At 41.8% G+C, this 24,040-nt stretch overlaps 1 protein-coding gene across 7 annotated transcripts in view; it reads right to left on the bottom strand.

The window, feature by feature from the left end:
* Raly (RALY heterogeneous nuclear ribonucleoprotein) overlaps positions 1-24,040 on the bottom strand; it is an 86,465-nt gene that overhangs the window by 49,234 nt on the left and 13,191 nt on the right. For 5 of the 7 annotated variants that reach the window (XM_059261697.1, XM_059261696.1, XM_059261695.1 and 2 more), the window contains exon 2: positions 8,074-8,155. The exons of 1 other annotated variant lie outside the window; for it this stretch is intronic. The gene's annotated coding sequence lies outside the window, so the exon portion shown is untranslated. Of the gene's footprint in view, positions 1-8,073; positions 8,156-21,668; positions 21,697-24,040 lie in introns of those variants that run through there. One more of the 7 variants, XM_059261699.1, reaches the window with a different exon arrangement.

Below are 24,040 nucleotides of genomic sequence, written 5' to 3'. Positions count from 1 at the left end.
CCAGAGTTGTTTTAGACACGATGTGGCCACTGCATTCATTTTCTTCACTAAGCCTTTGCTTTCCCCTCTGGAGATATTGGTAGCTTAATGTGTTTTTAGAAAGATTAGGGAGATAATCTATTTAAAATACCTGCTACAAATGCACAGCAGATATACATTAAATATTCCTCAAGAGGGAAAGAGAAGTGCACAGGAGAGCAGTTGGGGGTGAGAAAAAAATAAAGTGATATGCATGAAGATGCTATAATGGAACATGTTGCTCATGCTAATCTAGAGTTAATAATAAAAGAGGGCTAGCAACACGGCTCAGTGTGTAAAGATGTCTTATCTTAAAGTTCAAGATCTAGATGGTAAAGGAAAGAACCAACTGCAAAGGATGTGTGCTGTATATTGAGTCTTTTCTATAAAATACTATAAAACTTGTGTTTTTGACAGGAGTTCTAATCTTTTTGTCTCTCCTACCTGGTAAAACTTTCATACAAATGTTTTAATCCCATTCTCCATAAAATCACTTCTCACAAAGTGGTTATTAACTCCTAGCCAGGCATAGTGGTGCACACCTTTGATCCCAGCACTTCGGAGGCAGAAGCAGGAGTTCGAGGCCAGTGAGTTCCACGACTGCCAGACCTGCACAGTGAGACACTGTCTCAAAAACAAACAAACAAACAAAAAGAAGTGAAGCCACTTGCTCAGACTAGATTCCAGATCTCTTCTGTCTCATTCCAGGGTTTTCTTCTCTAGAGCTCAGGCCAATTGCACCCACATATATGTAGTAGCAAAGATTGGAACAGAAAGCACATCAGCTTTCCTAACATCTCCATCAACAGCCTCTCAGGTTCCCTGTGGCGTGTGTCAATAACATAGTCTGTACTTGTTTTAGGAAAAAAACGCTCCATTAAGCGCTCCTGTTTGATTTACTTAGGCTGGTACAAGATCCAGATGCTTTTAGAATAACATAGCAGATTCCATAAATTGGTCCATTCCCAATGTGCTGTCCCCCTGTATTTCCTTTGCATTTTTCTTTTAAAACCAGCCAATCTCCAGAGACTATAAGGTTGAGCGCTAGGCAATGGGGAAATGACAGAGTCCCCACCAGTGTTCGGATAAAAACCAAGTACACTTCCTGTCTGTATGCTTGCTTCTCCTTGTTGTGAACAGCACATCCTCTTGACCAAGAGTAAACGTTTGCCTTGCTCAGACTCTTACTGGAGTGGTGGTCTCTTTCTTTGCAAACTTATTTCTAATAGCATGCATGCACCTATGCACATAAAGTTAACTAAAAAAATTTTTTTTTTTTTTTTTTTTTTTTGGTTTTTCGAGACAGGGTTTCTCTGTGTAGCTTTGCGCCTTTCCTGGGACTCACTTGGTAGCCCATGCTGGCCTCGAACTCACAGAGATCCGCCTGGCTCTGCCTCCCGAGTGCTGGGATTAAAGGCGTGCGCCACCACGAGGGAAAGGGCAAATTACCAAAAGAAAATTGTGTGATTCACATGACAGGTAGAGAGGGCTCAGGGACAAACCCCAGCCAGCAGATCACAGTGCAGCACATTGGGAATGGACCAATTTATGGAATCTGCTATGTTATTCTAAAAGCATCTGGATCTTGTACCAGCCTAAGTAAATCAAACAGGAGCGCTTAATGGAGCGTTTTTTTCCTAAAACAAGTACAGACTATGTTATTGACACACGCCACAGGGAACCTGAGAGGCTGTTGATGGAGATGTTAGGAAAGCTGATGTGCTTTCTGTTCCAATCTTTGCTACTACATATATGTGGGTGCAATTGGCCTGAGCTCTAGAGAAGAAAACCCTGGAATGAGACAGAAGAGATCTGGAATCTAGTCTGAGCAAGTGGCTTCACTTCTTGATCCTCACTTTTTCTTTCTTTTGTCAGTATTTCTGCTGTGGGATGTTCTGTATGGCAAATGTGTTGCTAATTAGTCAATAAATAAAACGCTGATTGGCCATTGGCTAGGCAGGAAGTGTAGGCGGGACAAGGAGGAGAATAAAGCTGGGAAGTGGAAGGCTGAGTCAGAGAGACACTGCCAGCCACCACGATGAGAAACAGCATGTGAAGATGCTGGTAAGCCACGAGCCATGTGGCAAGGTATAGATTTATAGAAATGGATTAATTTAAGCTGTAAGAACAGTTAGCAAGAAGCCTGCCACGGCCATACAGTTTGTAAGCAATATAAGTCTCTGTGTTTACTTGATTGGGTCTGAGGCTGTGGGACTGGCAGGTGAGAGGGATTTGCCCTGACCGTGGGCCAGGCAAGAAAAACTCTAGCTACAAAGGGCGTCCAACGTGGTGGCAAGAGTTTCCACCTAAAAACTGAGAAAAAAGATTCTAAAACGGAGCTAAAAACAGTTCCTAATTGTCTCTCTCAAAGGAGCGGCAGCTGCTGGTTTGAGCTACTTGTGGGTTCCTAGCTTGAGTGCTCAACCTGCAGTATGGCGGGAATGAGGCCTCTGCAAGTGGCACATTAAGCTGCATGGTGGATTTAGCCTTTGCTAGTACAAAACAAAAAAAGAGGTTTCTGGACTACATGCTGCTTGGATAAAAGCATAGACTCACGATAGCTCCCAGAGCTGGTGGTAAACGTAGCCATGTTGGGAAGCTGAGGTGGGCTGAGCCAGCAGCCACAGCTGCTACAGTTTAAAGCAAGAGATTCACAATAAGACAGATTCAGATGTAATAGTTTAAAATGTGTGTAAAATATACGTAGGCTTGAAAGAGACAAAAAAGGTGATATATACAGTTACAGAAACAAATACATAGTTTTAAAAAATAAAGTCTTTAAAGAGACAGTAAAATTAATATAGAAAATAAGCCACATAAAGATGAATATTACACAGAGATCTGCATTGTGTTGTCTTTGGGATTCTTAACTTCAGAGAGATATTTGATTGTAAAGGAAGTTGAGTTAAACCAATATGCATATTTTAAAGATATCTTGACTTCAAAATTTAGATGTAAGAATATGTTACTTTGGAAAAGAGTCTCTGCTTTTGTTCCCACAGAATGCCAGAGGCTATGGATTTGTTCAAGATTAAGATACATCAGGTTTGACCAGCCAAGACCCCCTGAAGGTCTCCGATGACACCATGGCCCAGATGATCCAACATCCAGAACGATTTGAAGGCAACTGGCTCAGATGATACACCCTCATGGACTATTCCATAATCCTAAAATTTTCTTTGTATCCCCATAAGATACAGTGCCCCCCCTCCAGCAGGAAGTAGTAAGAGAAGCTACGCCCAAATTCCCAAATTATATGTAATTTTACTTTGTTAAGGTTAAAACCTTCCTTTTTGAAAAAAAAAAAGGGGGGAAGTGCTGTGGGATGTTCTGTATGGCAAATGTGTTGCTAATTAGTCAATAAATAAAACGCTGATTGGCCATTGGCTAGGCAGGAAGTGTAGGTGGGACAAGGAGGAGAATAAAGCTGGGAAGTGGAAGGCTGAGTCAGAGAGACACTGCCAGCTATCACGATGAGAAACAGCTTGTGAAGATGCCGGTAAGCCACGAGCCATGTGGCAAAGTATAGATTAAAGGAAATGGATTAATTTAAGCTGTAAGAACAGTTAGCAAGAAGCCTGCCACGGCCATACAGTTTGTAAGCAATATAAGTCTCTGTGTTTACTTGATTGGGTCTGAGGCTGTGGGACTGGCAGGTGAGAGGGATTTGCCCTGACTGTGGGCCAGACAAAAAAACTCTAGCTACATATTTCTCTACATGTCTACTCTATTATCACTATCCCCTCTTTCAGAAAATAGTACGGTTCTAAAAGATTAAGCTAATACTGGCAGGAACTGGAGGAATTCTGGGTCTATCTTTCCATTCTGCTGCATTATCTGTTATACAAAAGGGCTGGATCAGAGAAACCAAGGCATTTCCAGAGCTACACGAACAAACAACCGCCCTCCCCCGCAAAAAATAAATAAATAAAAAATTTTAAAAATTAAAAAAACAAACAAACAAACACAAAACTATTCTTGGTGCCTGAAACTGGTTTCAATAAGATTCTAAATATTCTAGGGCTAGACAAAGCCATTTAAAAAAACAAAACAAACAAAAACCATATACAGGCATTTTACCTACACGTAAAGTCTATGCACCACTTGTGTGCCTATTACAGGTGGAGGACAAAGAGGGTCTGAGACCTCTGAAAAGCAACCAGTGTCATCTCTCCAGCCCCTAAAACTCAACTCTTGAAGAGCCTTCTCGCGGGGCTAGGAAGATGATACCGTGGTAAACAGAGCTTGCTGTTCGCGCAGCTGACCAGAGTTTGGTTTGCAGCACCCACATCGGGCACCTCACAACCACCTGTAGCTCTAGCTCCAACGCCAGTTCTGGCATACACACCACATACACACAAACACAAACAAAAGGAAAGCCTTCGCTCAAAGGAAATCTTCTCAACCAAGAGCAAAAGCCAGAATACAAATACAGCTTGAGAACAAGACAGTGGCTCTCTAAAGCTTTCTGCCTTGTGCCTCCTTTTATAGCTGAGGAAAGTGAAACTCGGGAATGAATTGCTTTCCCAAGGTTGGGCAGACTAAAGTTCAGAACTCCAAGTACCACACATTCCCTTTTTTAAATCTAATTATTTAACACATGGTCTGAGGATTTATTTCAGTCACTGACGGGTGAACACCACTCTGTACCAGGCCTCTTCCCTTGTCCTTCTTTCTCTCTCTGTCTCTCTTCCCTGCCTTTTCTCTCTCTTTCAAGGAAGAAGTTTTTGATTTAAGGTTGCATCTTGTGAAGGAAAATGTGGCAGAGCAGAGCAGTTGGCATCATGGCAGACAGGAAACAGAGAAGGGAATATAGGACCCTGGAATACACAATCCAAAGACATACCTCCAGTGACCTGCTTCCTCCAATTAGCCAGGGCAGGTATTTTTCCATCATCCATTAGCATCATAATAACCACAATAAGATCTAACTTTGCAGATGAGGAAAACTATAGGTCAGTGAAGTTAGTCACTCAGGAGACAAATGTCACAGCAAAGACTCAAATCTCAGTATAAATCTGACTCCTTTAAGGTTATATGGTTTCCGGTTTTGAAGAATACATTCAACAATGGAAAAAGAAACACTAACTGACCCCCAAGTTATTTCCTCAAGAGTCTTTTGTCTCTTGCCCTATGCACTACTGTAGCTCTTGATAAGTTCAGCTAACTGCAGAAATGAAAGGAAATGGTAATAAAGGTAAAAAAATGGAAACTCAGATGAGACAAAAATGCTGGGAAAAAAACCCCAGAGACCTTTGTACGCTATTCCTTCCCCTCCAAGCTCATCCTCTGGAGTAGCTGGGCCTGTAGTCCTTTACCTCTCTGCTTTGTGTTAATGGAGTCTTTTGTAATAGGTTTTCCCAATTTCTCTACCTAACCCCCATTAGGTAAATTCCCTACAGCATCTCTTACTGATCTCAAAAATCTTTCTATCACAGTACTGAACTTTGAACCTAAGACAGAAGTGGCCTTGTACCTTCATGCATTTGTTCATTCACTCATTTTCTTCTTTTTGAGAAAGGGTCTCAGGAAGTGTCCAGGCCGACCCTGCATCTCTATAACCACAGCAGGCCCTGAACTTGTGACCCTCTGGCTTCAGCCTCCCAAGTAGCTGGGATTATAGGCCTGTGCCACCAGGCCTAGCTTTATCTCATAATCCTAGCACCACAGCTGCTAACAGACCGTGGTTTCCTGAACTGTCGTTTCCAATTTCCTGACTTAGATTCCAACCTCACAGCAGTATTCTTAGGCTCAGGACTACCTAGAAGTGTCCTTTCGCTGATCTGATCTATAGGACTTACTAGTTCCTGTCTTGCTTAGCTGTCTTCTTCTCTGCCCACTGTTCAGTAATGAAGTAAGAAAGGACATTTTTAGTTTTAATAAAACAAGAAAAGGAGGGGCACATATACACTTAGTAATAATAATAAATACAATTTAAATCAATGGCCCAAGCCTTAAGAACCAGAAAAAAAAAAAAAGTATATAAAGCAAATAGAGATTAGAAAATAACAGATTAAAGTAAGAAAAATCAATGGAATAACAAACTAATAAAACCAAAAATTCAGTTTTTGAAAAGATTATAAAATGTATAAACCAACACAGACAAAAAAATTAGGAAAATACAAATTACTAAAACTAGGAAGAGAGATGCTCTGATTTTTATGTAAAAGGAATATAAGGAAACACTAAATAATTTTAAGTAAACAAATCAGACAACATATAAACAAGTATCTAGAAATTACGAATTATCAAGTGACTAAAAAGGAAATAGAAAAATCTAAGCATAACTATATAAAAAACTAAAATATTTTTATAATTAGTAATTTTAAGATGTTTTAGGAAAATTTCATGTCCATGTGGCTTCAGTGGTAAATTCTACCAAACTTCTAAAGAAATAATACTAATTCTTTACAAATTTTCAGACTACAAAAAAGAACACGATTCTACATTACCACTGACGGGGTTGCACACACCGTCAGGGGTTGGGGATTTAGCTTGGTAGCAGAGTGCTTGCGAAGAAAGTGCAATACCCTAGGTTCAGATCTCAGCACAAAAGAAAAAAAAAAATGCAGCAGGGAAGCAGGAAGTTACAACTTTATAAACTGGGGTCAAGACTGGCCAAAGACACATGCTGAGACAAGATTAAAAATTCAGGTATCAGCCGGGCGGTGATGGCGCACGCCTTTAATCCCAGCACTCTGGAGGCAGAGCCAGGCGGATCTCTGTGAGTTCGAGGCCAGCCTGGACTACCAATTGAGTTCCAGGAAAGGCGCAAAGCTACACAGAGAAACCCTGTCTCGGGGGGGGGGGGGGGGGGGGATCAGGTATCTGGAAGCAGTGGTGGCACATGCCTTGACTACCAATTGAGTTCCAGGAAAGGCGCAAAGCTACACAGAGAAACCCTGTCTCGGGGGGGGGGGGGGGGGGGGGGGGGGGAGATATCAGGTATCTGGAAGCAGTGGTGGCACATGCCTTTAATCCCAGTACTCGGGAGGCAGAGGCAGGAGGATCTCTGTGAGTTCCAGGTCAGTCTGGTCTACAGAGTTCCAGGGCACCAGGACTACACAGAGAAACTCTGTCTCCCAGCCTCAACCTAGCTATCTAGCTAGGTCTGTAACTCCTGTTGGCCCATCTTCTGAGATCCCTTCAGTTCTAGGTATTTTCTTCTTCCAGTCACAGTTAGATAAATAACTGCTGCTTAAGGTCTTCCTGTCTTACATTCTTTGATCCCCTCACGGATTGCAAGGGACCCTAAATCCTTCCTGTCCTGTTGGGCTCAAGTAACTTGAATTTCTGAGAAGGGCTGTCTTAAGTTTTCGAGAAAGAAAAAAGCAGACAGAGAAACAGAAACAGCAGAATTCCAGGGAAACTAGCAAGCAGTTCACGGAAGTCTGTCACATCATAATGGCACTCAGTGAGCTGACTCTTAAGATTGGCTTTATAGGTCCCTAGATTATTTGCACTTCCTGGACCTCCATTTCTTCATCTATAAAATGGAGTAGTCTAGATAAAGGGAGAGCTAGCATAATAAATTCCCAATGTGGTGATTTCCCTTCCTATCTGAGTTGCCCAACGCCCACTTCACACAGCTCCACTGAATCACATCATCCTTACCCATTCATGATCACATTCTGCAAGGACAGAGAAGACTTAAAATTTCCTTATGCTAACCTGGGGCTTGGTAGGTCAAAGAGACTGAAGTCAAGAAGATCCCCAATGGTTGTTAGAACACATTCAAAGAGTTCATGAGAAGACAGGTAGAGGTTCCAGGTCCTGAGACTTACCTTCCCCACAGCACTGGCAAAAGCAAGGAAGGAAGCCTTTTTTCCTGACAAAGTGATCCTAAACATTCTTATGACAACTCCAGGAAAGTGACCTCAATCCTCCTCCCAGGCCAGCAGGCCACCTAGGCTCACATCCAATCTCTAGAATAATCCAACACATAGAAAACAGTAACCCTAAGACATCAGTACTAAGGCTAAAAGGAATCCCTAAACTAGTTACCCTATACCATAGCCCAAGATCGCCCAAATCTGCCCAAACACTCTCACTCACCTGTACCAAGAATGAGTTTAGCCAGCTATTTCGTCCTTAGGGTTACAGGTCAACAGCAGCTATCTCTAGAATCAGGACTCACCTGTAACGGAGAAAAGAGGTTTGTCAAGGGTCTTAACCCTTACACATTTTGAATCCTGGTTCCTTATCATTTCAGAACATGCTGGGTGCTATGAAGAAAATTTAAACACAGTCATGAAATAAAAAACAAGGAGTAAGAGTAGAACCTACTTCAGATAAAATGACCAGAAAAAGACTTTCAAAGGATGCCGTGAGAGGAGAGTGAGGGAAAAACCAAGAACTTTTCTTTTTAAAAGAATAGCAGTAATGAGCCATTATATAAATCTGATTTTTTGGAGACAGGATTTCATGTAGCTCAGGCTGGGTTTCAATTCACTATGTAACCAAAGGTGGCCCTCAACTCCTGATCCTCCTACCTCCCACTTCCCAACTCTGGTTGGGCAGACATGCACCATACCCAACCCTGGTTCTGGTGCTGTCAGCCTATTGTTTTTGGTTTTCTGGTGGGTTTTTTGTTCGTTTGTTTTTTTAGTTTTTTTCCCCCGAGATGGGTTTCTCTGTGAAACAGTCCTGGCTGTCCTGGATCTCACTCTGTAGACCAGACTGGCCTTGAACTCAGAGATCCGCCTGCCTCTGCCTCCCAAGTGCTGGGATTAAAGAAATTGTCACCACTGCCCAGTCAGCTGTCAGCCTACTGTCACATAAAGAGTTCAAAAAGGTCCATTACTTTTCTATAACTTACTTTCCTGTGACAAAAACCTGACAAAAAGCCACTTAAGAGCTGGCTCAGCAGTTAATAGCACTTGCTGCTCTTGCAGAGGACCAGTGTTTAGTTCCTGGCACCCACAAGGCAGCTCACAACCACCTGGAACTCCAGTTCCAGGTGATCCATCGCCCTCTTCTGGCCTCTGCAGGCACCAGGCACATACTGTGGTACACATACATACATGCAGACTAAGACACAAATAAAGTGAAAATAAATCTGTTTTTTAAAAGCTACTTATGGGAGGAAGAATCTATTTAGGCTTTAAGATGGAATACAGGGGACTGAAGAGATGGCTCACAGGTTAAGAGCACTTGTTCTTGCAGGGGTCAAGGTTCAATTCCTAACACCCACATGTGACACACAATCATCCGTAACTCTAGTCCAAAAACCCTCTTCTGACTTAAGCAGGAACCTGGCACAATATGGTACACAGACATACATGCAAGCAAAACATTCTCACACATAAAATGAGTAAATTTTTTTGAAAAGAAAGAAAGGTAGATAGTGAAGGGATACAGGACTGGCATAATGGTTCAGTGGATAAAAGCACTTTACTGAGCCTGACCACCTGAGTTTCATCCACAGGATCCAAAAGGCAGAAGGGAACTGACTTACCAAGAGGGCTGTCCTCTGACCTGTACACACACTTGTACATACACAATTAAATTAATAAGTCAATATTAGAAACAAGTAAGAAGAGATACAGTCCACCATGGAGAGGGAGGAGGGCATAACAGCACATCATGTCAGGAAGCAGAGGACAGACAGGAAATGAGGCTAGGCTATACAACTTCAAGCTCTTCCACAGTAACCTGCTTCCTCTAGGGGGGGTCCAGCTCCAAAAGTGTCTATATCCTTCCAAAAGAGGACCACCAGCTAAGGACAAAGTATTCAAATACATGAACTTACAAGGGACGTTTCACTTTCAAACCACAACACAAGCTTTTACCATACTGGAGCAATTTTTCCCCCATTTACTTATTCATGTGGGGGTGGAGGTATCTTGCACATGAGCATGCTATAGTACATGTGTGAAAGGTCAGAAGACAACTTGCAGGAGTCAGTTCTCTCCTCTCACGATGTGGGCGCCAAGCATTAAACTCAGGCTGTCACACTTGACAGCAAGTTCCTCTACCCAATGAGTCATCTTACTGCCCCCGCTCCCCCACCAATTAAAGATTGATTTTATTTGGGGGCTGGAGAGGTGGCTCGGTGGTTAGGAGTTCTTACTTGCTGTTCTTTCAGAGGACCCATTTGTTTCCTAACACCTACACAAGACATCTATCTTATAAACACTTGCCAAATGCAGCTCCAAGGCCCTCTTCTGGCCTATATGGACACCTGCACACATAGGACATTTGCTCACAAAAACAGACACACATAAATAAAAATAAGAAAAATAAATCTTAACACACACAGAAATAAAGATCATAAAGGATTAAGATTTATTTTTCTTATTTTTATTTATGTGTTTCTGTGTGGGTTTGTGTAAGTGAATGTCAAATGTGTGCAGGTACTTATGGAAGCCAGAAAACATCAAATTCCCTGAAGCAACAGTTACAGGTAGTTATGAGCCTCTGGATGTGGGTGCTAGAAGCCTTACTGTGTTACTATGAAAGAGTAACAAGTGTTCTCAGTCACTTAATCACTAAACCATTTCTCCAGCCCCTGGAGACTATAAGGTTGAGATTATTAACAAGTAGGCTGTCCTGAAATATCTGATCAAAGTACTGTATACAATGATATGGAGACCTTTCTGAGAATCAGCATTTACCGTGTCCTATTTCTGGGAACCACATTACTATGGCCCAATTAACTGCAAGTTAAGACTCCTCCCTTAGGCCACGCTATTTATATTAGAGCATTCCATCTGAAAATAGGGAATAGATTCTACAAAAGTATAAGGAAACCAGGAATATATACCTAGAGGCTAAGGAAAATAAGTCACAAAGTAATATAAAATCATGAGAACACTGGAGCCTGGACAGCAAAGGTGGGATAATCAAGCAAAAGGCCCAAAGAAGGAGAAAGGGAATACTCCAAGGGGTAAAAGACTATAAACTTGACAGAAACAACCGACCATATTCTATATTTGTAAACACCATTTTAAACAACATGTCTTTACAGATCCCTTGGTTATTTACAATAAATGATTTCCAAAGTCTAAAAGAGGGCTACTTCAAAGGAGGTACTGAAGCTATCTTCCTGAGGGAAGGGGAAGAAGTAGGGGAAAAAAAGACTGAGTTTGCTTGGTCTCTGGAGTAGCAACCAGAGCAGGAGAGAACAGTCACAGAAGGTAATTGCAGCCTACTAGCTCCAATATCCCTCCAGCAATGCTCACCAGCAGAGGGCCTCCTCCAATCCACTTCTGCTATACAACCAGTACTTTCTGGGCTCACAATGTACCCACACACAGGGAATGAAATAACACAGAGCTAAAAGTCATTGTTTATAGCCAAGTTTGCATATGGATTTGCTAGTTCTATTCCAGTTGCCCTTAATCATCCACTTTCAAAGCTGTCCTCAACCTTTCTATGAGTTCTGCTTTTCTTAGCCTTGACCAAACACTACAGTTCTTACAGTCTTTGCAGTTCTTACAAGACTCCTCCCATTCACAAAAATACCTAACCTTGACTAAAATAGTAAGTCCAAATGTTGTGTCCAGGTCAAGTGGTCCAGCAAAATCCCACCCTACTCTCTAACAAAGGCAGGTGTCAGAATGCCTGGCATAGTTAGTAAGTAACTTAATGTCAGAGAGTAAGAACATAATATATGCCAGAAAAGTTCAATTGAAATTCAATCCAGGCAGTCTCCAGCCTGCCTGGAGGAATGTCCTAAGAATACAACAGATGTGCAAATTCTTGCCTTTGCATATTCTGGGAACTAAGTAAGAACATTTCTCCTTCCTCAGCTGAAGCTGTCTCCAGTTTTCCCCTCCTCCTTCCCTAAGAACCAACCCTGCAGAAATTATCAAGGGAGGCACAAGTAATTACTGTTTTCTTTTCTCCATGCTAATGAGACAGTTGGATGGTTCCCCTTCCCCCTCTAGAGCTAGAAGGAGAATCTTGGGCTTTATAATCAGAAACCAACAATGCCAGACAATGCTCTGCGCAACTGAGACTATATAGAAGATAGCTTTTCTATCTCTGATGAGAGCGGCACTGAAGGACTGTACTACCTGACAGGAGAGGTCAGATCAGAGCTAGGAGATCTGTCTAAAATCAGAGGAAAGTCAATGACAAGGAACCTCCTTATTCCCAACCAGTGTGCTTTCTACATTATCCAGACCTTGTAATGTAGAATAATGTGGGGTTCCCTCAAGGTGGAGGCTGAGAATGTAGATTTCAAGTTCATGTCAGTTTTAAACAATGTTATGTAGATGGGGACTCAACCCAAGAAAACAATCAGGATCTGAGACAATGATAATCTTACACCCCTCCACCAAATTAACACCACAGGGGAATAGGATAGTTTCCACAAAAATTAGAAAGAGAATGTGTGGATTTTAGTTGGGATTCAGGTCATTTATACGAAGGGAAGATTATCCTAAAGGAAGAAAGAACCTCAGTTATAGTAAGGCCCTAAAGTGTCTATACTAGGATCTCAGGTTGCTTGTTCCCAGAAGAAACTATCAGAAACTTCACAGATCAGAGTCAAAGGTAAAACAGAAAACTGAAAGACACCATAGCTCAGAGCCAGCCACAGTCAGTGAAAAAATCATGGTCTTTAGGAAAAAGCACCAGGTTTACAAATACTAAGCTGAGAAGAAAATGGTTAAAAGTGTTTAAGTGGAATAATTTATATAATTTAACAAAGCTTGGCTCTTTTGTTCGTTTTTGCTGGGAGGGTGTGCTTTGCTTTTTAACTTGAGACTCACTTCGTGCTCTCCCTAGCTACCATAGCTCTATCATTTCAGGTTAGGACTGAGAAATTTAAAATTCAGTTATCCAACGAATTATGATTTCTCCCTCTGCCCGTAAGGCCTGGGTATCAACCTTTCCTCCCTGTTATCTTATACTAGGCTATCTGTAGGGCTCTTGCAGCCATTCAGGACACCATCAGCTGACAATCAGGTTTACTATTAAAATAGGCTCAGGTCCATTTGAAAGCCCCTACTGTGCCAGCTGCCTTGAACTTGGGTCCTTCCTAAGACAAGAGCACATCTCTGAACCCAAGATCAGGCTTCCCCAATGGCCAGTCTCCAAAGGCTATTTATTTGCTACCATTTCCGTTGAGTTCATTCCATTCCCAAGCTCCTGTAAGACAAAGGCAGAAAAGCACAGGTGAAATAGCAATAAAATAGATCTCCCTTTGAGCCCTGGCTGTAGCACCTGAGCTGTGACAGAGCTTTGATCACTTGTTTTCTTGTCTATCTCCTCCACTACTTCTCCCTCCTCTCAATGAGTCAATCACTGAAAATCACTGTCTACACCAAATGATAAACTACAAAATGAAGTTCTGCGCATACATACATACATACATATATATATGTATATATGGTGATACGTGTTCCCCAAAATATTGTGCACCCTAATAAACTTATCTGAGGTCAGAGAACAGAAAACCACTAGATACAGAGGCCAGAAAATGTTGGCACACACGCCTTTAATCCTATCATTCCTAAGGCAGAGATCCATCTGGATCTCTGTGAGTTCAAAGCCACACTGGAAACAGCCAGGCATGGTGACTCACGCCTTTAATCCCAGGAAGTGATGGCAGAAAGGTATATAAGGCGTGAAGACCAGGAACTGGAAGTTTTTAGGCTTTTGAGCAGCAGTTCAACTAAGATCCATTCTGGATGAGGACTCAGAGGCTTCCAGTCTGAGGAAACAGGATCAGCTGAGGAAATGGCAAGGTGAGGTTAGCTGTGGTTTGTTCTATTTCCCTGATCATTCAGCATTCACCCCAATAACTGGCATCAGGTTTGATTTTATTAATAAGACCTGTTTAAGATTCGTGTTATATATGTGTGTGTGTGTGTGTGTGCGCGCGTGCGCGCGTGCGTGCGTGTGTGTGTGTGTGTGTGTGTGTGTGTGTGTGTGCGCCCCAATTTGTACCTGGTTGTTCTTCCAGAGTATCTTGGATATCCAAGGCCAGTGTCTGCCTACACTGAACTAAACTGCCCACTCTGGAAACAAGTTTTGCTGAAACTCAGGAACAGCTGGATTTGACTCTGAGGGTTGGTTCCACTCCAGTAACTGAATTCTGCCAATTCCTAGACTCTTTGCTATTAAGAACAGCTACAGATGGCTACAGTCTTCACTGTTAAAGGTGGTGAGTTTCAAACACATGAAGATGCATACACAAACTCATACTCTATATTGAAAGGAGAGGGAAACTTTAGGAAAAGGTTAAAAGGAAAAAGGATGTGCTTTGACACTAACCCCTTGAAGAGAAATCTCAAATCCCCAAAAGTGGCCATCCGTACTGGAACTTACAAGAGCCAAAGACATCCACCATGATGAACTATGTACCCTAAAACCACGAGCCAAAATATACCTCTTCTCCCTGAAGTTACTTTTTGTCAGCTACTTGGTGACAGCAACACAAAAACTAACAGGGAAAAAAAAATGGTGGGAGCTGAGGCAATGTCGGCAGTTAAGAGATCTTCCGGAAGACCAGACTTAGAATTCCTAACACCCACAATGGGCAGCTCACAGCCACCTATAACCTCAACTCTAGGAGATTCAACACCCTCTTCTAGCCTCTGTGGGTACCCACATGCTTATGTGCATACACATACATAGATGTACACATAAGTAAAAAACCAATGGAATCAACGCTGCATTAGACCTGACCCATGTGGTCTGCAGGATTTTGAAGAGATCTGCAGGAGGTATACAGGAAAAGAACTGAAGACTAGAAAAGAATAGAATAGTATAGCAGAGCTTAATGGGTCATTGTGAAGTGCTGTGGGATGGTCTGTATGTCAAGTGTGTTGCTGATTGGTCAATAAATAAATCACTGATTGGCCAGTGGCCAGGCAGGAAGTATAGGCGGGACAAGGAGGAGAATAAAGCTGGGAAGTGGAAGGCTGAGTCAGAGACACTGCCAGCCGCCATGATGACAAACAGCATGTGAAGATGCCAGTAAGCCACGAGCCACGTGGCAAGGTATAGATTTATAGAAATGGATTAATTTAAGCTGTAAGAACAGTTAGCAAGAAGCCTACCACGGCCATACAGTTTGTAAGCAATATAAGTCTCTGTGTTTACTTGTTCGGGTCTGAGCGGCTGTGGGACTGGCAGGTGAGATTTGTCCTGACTGTGGGCCAGGCAGGAAAACTCTAGCTACAGTGAAGGGCTATTCTAAATGGAGCTCCAAAGACTGGGAAGAAAACATAAATGCAAATAGTAAAGCCAAAGTCTCAGTAGGCAAGGCATTTGCCACATAAGCCTGGTAACTCAAAATTTAATTCCCAGAACCAACACAAAAGTGGAAATAGGAACCAACTCCACAAAGCTGCCTCTCACCTCTACACTTGGACTACGGGCGTGCCTCGCCTCCCACTCTTTATTATATATATATAATTTTTAAAGAATTTGTTTTGGTTCTCAAAGTCTCAGGGTAGGCACTACAGCAGGAGCATGAGGCAACAGGACATACTATAACCATAACCAGCAGGCAGGGCTGAGACTGATATTGGTGCTTAGCTTGCTTTTTCCTTCTTTTTTTTTTTATTTATTTTTTTTTTTTTCATTTTTAAGTTTTTTTTTTTTCACATACTCAGCTCTCTCCTCAACCCCTCACTTTTTTTTAATACAGTGTTCTGTTTGCACATATCCCTGCAAGCCAGAAGAGGGCACCAGATCTCATTACAGATGGTTGTGAGCCACCATGTGGTTGCTGGGAATTGAACTCAGGACCTTTGGAAGAGCAAGCAGTGCTCTTAACCTCTGAGCCATCTCTCCAGCCCCGCTTTTTCCTTCTTATTCAGTCTGGGACCTCAGCCTATGAAATGATGCCATCCACATTCTTCCCTGCTGTTAAGTCTTTCTGAAAACACCTTCATAAACACACCCAGAGGTATGTTCCCACGGTGATTCTAAATCCCAAATTGACAATGAAGATTAGTTACCTCTATCCGGAACAGACTAGAAACCATAATGTTTCACTTTGGTAAAGATTCTGGCTGCATTCTATGTCCTAAAAAACATGAATATGGTGAATTCAAAGGTAACAGACTAATTTGGTGGAGGAAATTCCCTGACAGTGTAACACTCACGCTGTGGGACGGTTGCTGCTTGTTCTGTTTACAGCAACAGAAAGCAACAAGTAAAGCAAAAAGATGGAAAATGAGAAAAGGAGCTCGAGTCTGGTTAAAGTTGAGAACAGAGTAATGTAGACAATGTAGCACTTTTTTTTTTTTTTTTTTTTTTTTTTTTTTTTTTTTTTGGTTTTTTGAGACAGGGTTTCGCTGTGTAGCTTTGCGCCTCTCCTGGAACTCACTTGGTAGCCCAGGCTGGCCTCGAACTCACAGAGATCCGCCTGGCTCTGCCTCCCGAGTGCTGGGATTAAAGGTGTGCGCCACCACCGCCCGGCAACATTAGCACTTTTAAAGAGAAACCTCATGCTCTGCACTTGGGACAATAAGAAAGGTGCCCTGGCCGGGCGGTGGTGGCACACGCCTTTAATCCCAGCACTCGGAGGCAGAGCCAGGCGGATCTCTGTGAGTTTGAGGCCAGCCTGGGCTACCAAGTGAGTTCCAGGAGAGGCGCAAAGCTACACAAATAAACACTGTCTTGAAAAAAAACCAAAAAAAAAAAAAAAAAGAAAGGTGCCCTGAGTGCAGGACTTGGCCTATTGAGAACTCTGGGCAATCTTGCCCAAGTGTCACTTAGGGATGTGTTTTCTGCCCATCAAGAACCGAAGCAGCAGTTGTAATCAAGAGGACCATGCTACATCTCAAACTGGGAAGAACCTGGTGTCACCCACTGGTGACATATTTTGCAAAGTGCAAACTCAAATCAGCTAAAGCACAGGTCATAACCCCAATACTAAACAGAGTTGCAAGGTTTGGTGTTTGCCCGACTATGTTTCAGTCTTACTTTTAGCCCATCATTGCTTGGTATCCTCCCAATCTATACTTTTAGAATGTAAATGTTTCCTTTGTGCCACTGTATATTAGAAGTATGTAACTTTGTTTTTTAATATTTACAAGGGCTCAGATCTAACAGTGTGTCTCATGGCTCATGTGAGGCTTTTGGATTTACAAGGACTTTTATACAGGATATATTTCTCATTTTTTTAAAAAAGATTTATTTATGTATTTTATGTACATGGATGCTCTGTCTTCATGCCACCAGAAGAGGGCATCAGATCTCATTACAGATGGTTGTGAGCCACCATGTAGTTGCTGGGAATTGAACTCAGGACCTCTGGAAGAGCAGCCAGTGCTCTTAACCACTGAGCCATCTCTCCAGCCCATATTTCTCATTTTCAAATGTAAAAAAATCCTCACATTGATCCTCCCCATCTGATGGCATTGTTTAAGGGGACCGTGGAACTTTCAGAAGGTAGAGCCTAGCTAGAAGAGGGGGTGACTGTGATGTGGGCCCTAAGGCTTAGTCTGGTTACTTAACACTCACTGCTCTGCTGAGAGCCACTTCCACGGTCCTGCCTTTCCATGATGGAACTGTACCTTGAAATATTAAGCAAAATAAATTCTTCATACCTTAAGTTGCTCCTTTGTTGGGTGAGCTAGTTTTCTTTTGTTGCTATGATAAAACACTGACTAAAAGCAACACAAAAGAGGAAAGGATTTGTTTGGTTATACTTCCAGGTCACAGTCCATCACTGAGCAAAGTCAGGGCCAGAACCATAGAGGAACACTGCTTGCTGGCCCTCACTCTGGCTCATGTTTAACTAGCTTTCTGACACAGCCCAAGACCACCAGCCTAGTATTGGAGCTGCTCTTGGTGGGCTGGTCCCTCCTGCATCAATTAACAAGACAATCTACCACAAGCATGCCCACAAGCCAATGTGATGTAGACAATTCTTAACTGAGGTTCTCCTGTCCGATGACTGACTACAGACTGCACTAACAATACAAATGTCAATTAGTGCTTATGCTAGTTTCTGGCTAGGGATAAATCCAGCCTTTGGTTTTTGGCAGTTGAAGGATAGAAACAAATTCAATCTGGCTACAACAAATGTCAGCAGTAATGAAGGAAAAGGGTACATGGTATTTTGAAATTACTATGAGCCCTTCCCCTACACATCCAGACACTTTCAGTCACCAAACCCCCTGCCCAACTTCTTTTTAAGAAAGGGTCTCACTATGTATCCCTGGCTGGCCTTGAACTCAAGAGAGGTCCACCTGCCTCTGCCGCCCAAGTGCTGGGATTTAATGTGACACCATACCCGCCATCCCTCACCTAATTCCAACCACGACACTTGTCTTTCCTACTGGAGGACTTACAAAATTCCGTAGGGAAGAATCAAACTGGTGAGGCTTTTCTTTATCCTACTTATTACATTATGTTCATCTGAGCCTCTAAGCAGTTAGATGACTCGGCCAAGGTTATGCAGCTAATAAAGGTACATCTGTACTTATCTACACATCAAATGCCTTTTTCTGACTATGGTGATATTTCAACAAAGCTGGTTTTTACAAACTTGAGAGGCAGATAGGACAAGTGTTATCTGTTAAATCATATTGCTAACTTCTTTTAATATTATCAAGCTATTTCAGGCTTAGTTCTAACATTTATCTTCTCTTACAAATCCTATATAATTGCCTAACTCAGGTATCAGCTAACCCTTTCTGTGTAGGGCTGGACAGCTAGAAGGTTAGGCTTTGTGGGCTACAGCAGCAGCTTCTGTAGTATTCAACACATCACTGTAATACAAAAGCAATCACAGGTGAATACATAAGTTCTAAGGGTCTGTGCTGTGTGTCAGCCTATGATCATAATTTACTGACACTTGTTCTAACTAATCTACTTATCTCTTCTACCAGAAAATACACCATATATACTGCTATCTCAGTCCTGTACCTTCTCAATGAATTCGATTCCCCTTGCCTACCAGGCAAGTTTAAACTCTAACCTCATCATCTACCTTATCCTTTCCCTGTACGCTACTCAAATCATAGCAGACTGCTATCACCTGACAGCTCCTAACTTTGCCCAAGCTATTTCCTAACACCTCCAGTGCTTGTCTCCATTCCTCCATTATTCCCTACTCAAGGACAACCTCAATGAAAAAGGCTGTCAAAGTCTTTGTGGATGATCAGTGGAAAAATTAATCCTTTCTCACTTTCGTGACCGGCATCTTCTCCAGGTAAATCTGTCTGGCAGTTACCATCTACATGTTTGTAGTCAGAAGATTTCCTGTGTCCCAGCCTGCCAGCGGTCAGGACAAATCTCTCCCACTCACGTCTCCCAAGTAAACACACAGAGGCTTACATTAATTATAACTGCATGGCCATGGCTCAAGCTTTTTTCTAGCTAGCTCTTATGTCTTAAAATTAGCCCATAACTATTAATCTATGTATTGCCACATGTTCCGTGGCCTTACCTGCATCCCATTACATGTTGCTCCTTGGGCGACTCGCTGGTATCTCACCTTCTTCCTGTCTCTCTTTGAATTTCCTGCCTGCCTCTAAGCTGCCTTGCCATAGGCCAAACAGCTTTATTTATCAACCAATCAGAGCAACACATATTCACAGCGTACAGAAAGACATCACATGCTGAATGTTATAATCAACTTTTCACATGCCTATGTGTTTTAATTTACTAGGCACTCTTGAAAGTAGAACTTGTATCTGAAATATCTATGTACTCATTTCAGTACCTCATATACATAAGGCACTCAAACTTCTAACATTGAGAAAGGTTTATTCTGCATAATTTGTCATCTACGAATGACTGTTCCCTAAGGTTCTCGGGAGCAGGGACTGTGTCTTACTCAACTATATCTCTAGCTATTATCATAAAACAAAGCAGCCAGTGTCTGGTGACTTAAAAGGCTTCTCCGAATCTACAGAATTCCTGACTCAGTATTAACTGATTCTTCAGTTAGCTTCATGGGCTTGGACCTAGTCCTCACCCCAAGATCTTTTTTGAAGCTAGCCAGGTAACTAGTTAAGACTAGGCATCCATCAAGATTGTACAAAGTTAGAGGAATTGGAGATACATGAAAAGACCTCTGCTTTCAGACTTTCTTGATCCTAACCTCAAATTGTTGGTTTTGTTTAAGCCCTTTTGAAAACAGGTCTTGACTAGCCTTGAATTCCTGGTGATCCTCTTGCCATTAGTCCCCTGAGTGAAAGGATTAACAGATGCTCATTACCACAGATGCTTAAACAGTGTCCTTAATACTAGCCATAAACTTACCAAAGAACAAGATCTAGCCTAGATCAACAGTCTTCTAACAAGTGCCACTTCCTTGATTTTCAAAACAGAGAATTTCATTCAAAGGCTTAAGTCCAATTTCAACTGAAGAAAAAAATGAGATATATGTGGTAATAATCATCTTGATCGCACCTCTACAGAGACTGTGTCCAGGGTAAGCCTGCAGCACACCACTACACCTCCCCTAGCTTGGTGAATCTGTGGGAGCAAAGACTAAGCTGCTGATGAGAAAAATAAAAGAATTTTTCTAAGCCCAGAACAGAACAACATTTCATCTGGGTAAGTGAGCCTGTCACAGGCCTGGGGTACTTACTATATCTGCCATTTCAGTATTACGGCTGTCAAGTTTTAATTAGGGTAATTAGAGTTAAAAATATAATTTCATTTCAGAGGTATTCTGAACAGATTCCATTAATTTCTTTTTTAAAAAGCACACAGAGGGGAGGGGTAGACTATATGGAGCTAATGGGATTTTGCCAGAAAAACCAACCAATTTGCCCAGACCAGAATTTTCAAATCACTGCCAAGAACTCAGCACCTCTGGCAGGCTTAGTCCAAAAGATAGCTGGTTTTCAGCTTTCCTCCCTCCTTCCCTCTTCAGAATTCTAGAAATTTCAATTTCTACCTGCTAATAAATCTAACTCTTCCTCCTACATCACTGTCATCCAATGGCTACAGGTGAAATGTGGCAAAGGGCAAGGACTCAATCTGATTTGCTCTGTTACGAACTACTAGCACCCACTCCTTTACCCTGGGTTCTTGAACATAACTTTCTGTTTTTGTTTGTACTGGTTCCTTCCCTACCTTAACTCTTACTTTACCAATGTACATAAAATAAAAATAAATCCTAAAACAAAACAAAACAAAAAGGTAAGAGCCAAGTATGATGGCATACACTTGCCATCCCAGCTTTTGGGAAGTAAGGTAGAAGGATGAAGAGTTTGAGGCTAGCCTGGACTACATGAGATTCTATCTCAAAAAAAGCAAAAAAAACAAAACAAAAAAACAACAACAAAAAAAAAAACCACACACAATTCATTTATGTTCCCCAGGAAACCCTGTTTTCATCTTTATACATGATCCTATTAAGAAGCACACACCATCTACTATGGTTTGTATCCTTCCCTAAATAATACTAGATTGTGAAGTTATCTAGGAATCCTTAGTACTAGCAAGAGTCCTAATGCACAGGACAAAAGACTCATCAAATATTTGTTGAACAACAGGAGGAATTGGGTCTGACAAAACACAGGTAGCTGAGTGTGCTAAGCCTCAATGCCTAGAAATATCCAGTAGAGTCCTTTTCTCTTCCAATTCAGCATCATGCTGAAAGACCTTCCACTGATCCCAAATGATGACTGATCACTCCCATTAGAGCCTGCTCATTCCTTAGACCTTGAAAAGGAGATGAGAAAGCAAAAGCAAGCAGAGCCCCCCAATAACTATATTACCACTGGTTTTAAAAGAAATTTCCTCCAGTCTCTGAAGGGCTACAAGGACAAGGACCTGGTCTTCAATTGAATATCTGAGGGTAAAGGTAGGCCCTGGTGAAAAAAAAAAAAAAAAAAACAATTCAGCAGCTGGAATTACAATTGTGTCTCAAATGTTGTTGAACGTTACCACAGACAATATGCTACGTAACAATAAACAGTCAAGACTTTTTGCTCTGACTTCTCTCAGCTTCCATTTCCTTTCCTAACCTACTCTGGTAACTTGGAAGAAATTAACATGCAAAAGAGCTTACCCTACTACTCAATATGTATTAAGTGACTTTTCCATCTGAGGAGGTGGTCTATAACTAGGCACTAGCATGATTTTATAAGGTGAGGGAAAAAAATAACAAAGGCGGATACAAGTTCACCAACCTTTTCACAATTTGTTCAGGGCAGCACTGCCTGCTGCTGATCCCAGGAGAGGACTACATTTTCAGAACCACAGTGCTAACAATTATAACAGATCCATTTCATGGTAATCAAGAGTCTCCCCCATATAGATCCATTTCTAATTAGGAACCACTACAACACTTCTGACAGTCAGGCTCTAGACAGCCTCTGTTGAAGGTCCTGAAATGCCCTGCCCATAGGAGAATCTTGTGAGGTTGAAGATTCTCAACTATTCTAGTGAGACTGGAAAAAAAAAAAAAAAATCCAAACTAAATTCCTCATAAAGCAGTCAGATGTGGTGGTGCATGCATTTAATCCCAGGAAGCAGAGGCATATGAGTTCAAAACCAGGCTGATCTACATAGTACAGTGGTTCTCAACCTTCCTAATGCTGAGACCCTTTAATACTTCATGTTGTGGTGACCCCCCAAGCATAAAATCATTTTTGTTGCTATTTTGTAACTGTAATTTTGCTAGTTATGAATGCAAGTATCTGATATGCAGGCTATCTGATATGGCATCCCTGTTGAAGGGGACTTCCAAAAGGGTCACAACTCAGAAGTTGAGAATTACTGTTCTAATCCAACCTTCCTTCTCCTCTACCCTATTTTCTAAAGATCTGCCATAACCGGCTCAGACGACAAACAATCCACTAGCTAAGTTGTGTGAGCTAGCTCACTCTGTGAGTTCTAGGCCATCCTGGTCAGTTCCAGGACAGCCAGGGCTATGTAGAGAGACACTGTTTCAAAAAAGAACTTTAAAATTGCCAGTTCTAAAATGCAAAAGAAATCAAAGTGCATTGACTCTTCAGATATGCTGTGATTTTACATATCTGCCACATGCAATCGTGTACCCCAATCTGAGAAAACTCGCATCCTAAGAACTTAGTCAAATACCTTGAGTTACACATATTTATTGGCATCCTCTTTGTCAGGTACTCCACATCCTACAATGACCATGAAGAAGTCATCTTGCTCAGAAGATGCCTACTTTTCACAAATAGGAGCTGCTGCTAATTGCAGCTATGAGAAAAAGAAGCAGGTACTAACTCCTAAGTAAAACAGGTTTTATTTTAATCAGATGTCATGGCATCAGACCCACTTCCTCCACTACACATTCCTAGTTTACAAATATTAGGGATAGGAAATGCAATTTTAACAAAGATAAGGTCTACTAAGCCTTGGCTATTTTGCTATTTTTATCAAGTCCTATGATGATAGGTCAGGACACAAACTGAACGTTCCTCGTAAAATAAAGAGATCTCACTTAGGCCCAGGAGATTTAACAGCACAATAACCAGTTGAAGTCTCTTTAATGTTAAGAGTTCAGTCAGACATACCTATAATCCTAGCCTAGTACTTAGTAGAGGGAGGAAAAATAAAAAGTTCAGGGTTATACTTGGCTATAAAGCAAATTAGAGGCTAAACAGGTTAACAATATGAATTCACCAAGTTTCAAAGATAAAAGAGAAAGAAAAACAAAAACAGAGCAATTGGTACATAGCTTGGGTATCAATGAGACAAGTAGTAAGTGTAGGTCTCATAAACTTGAGGACAGACACGTTACTGTCTAAAGCTTACCCATATAGAAGTAGTAAGAGAAAACACCAAGATTGTAAAGTTGTAAACTCAAGGCTTCTTCCATGCTAGGGTGATGCTGGCACAAGATTTCCCAAAGAACACATTTACAGGGTCCCAAAAAAGCCATGTGAAAATATACACAGACAAAGCAATAAAGAATCACAAGACAGGAAGTCCTGGTGGAGGATTCAAGGAACGAACCCTTCTGAAGGGCCTATTCCCACTCTTCTAACTGGGACTGCTCATAGTTCACATCAGACTCCAGCCCCTGCTGCTCTCTATCCCAACACCTATTATCAGGCAGCTCCCCAATGCACGGAACTCCAGCTCCAATGGATCCTCTGTAGGCATGCACGCGCGC

This window comes from Peromyscus eremicus, chromosome 4 (assembly GCF_949786415.1).
Source record: "Peromyscus eremicus chromosome 4, PerEre_H2_v1, whole genome shotgun sequence".
Classification (NCBI taxonomy): Eukaryota; Metazoa; Chordata; class Mammalia; order Rodentia; family Cricetidae; genus Peromyscus; species Peromyscus eremicus.
This window is presented reverse-complemented; position numbering and strand designations above follow the sequence as displayed.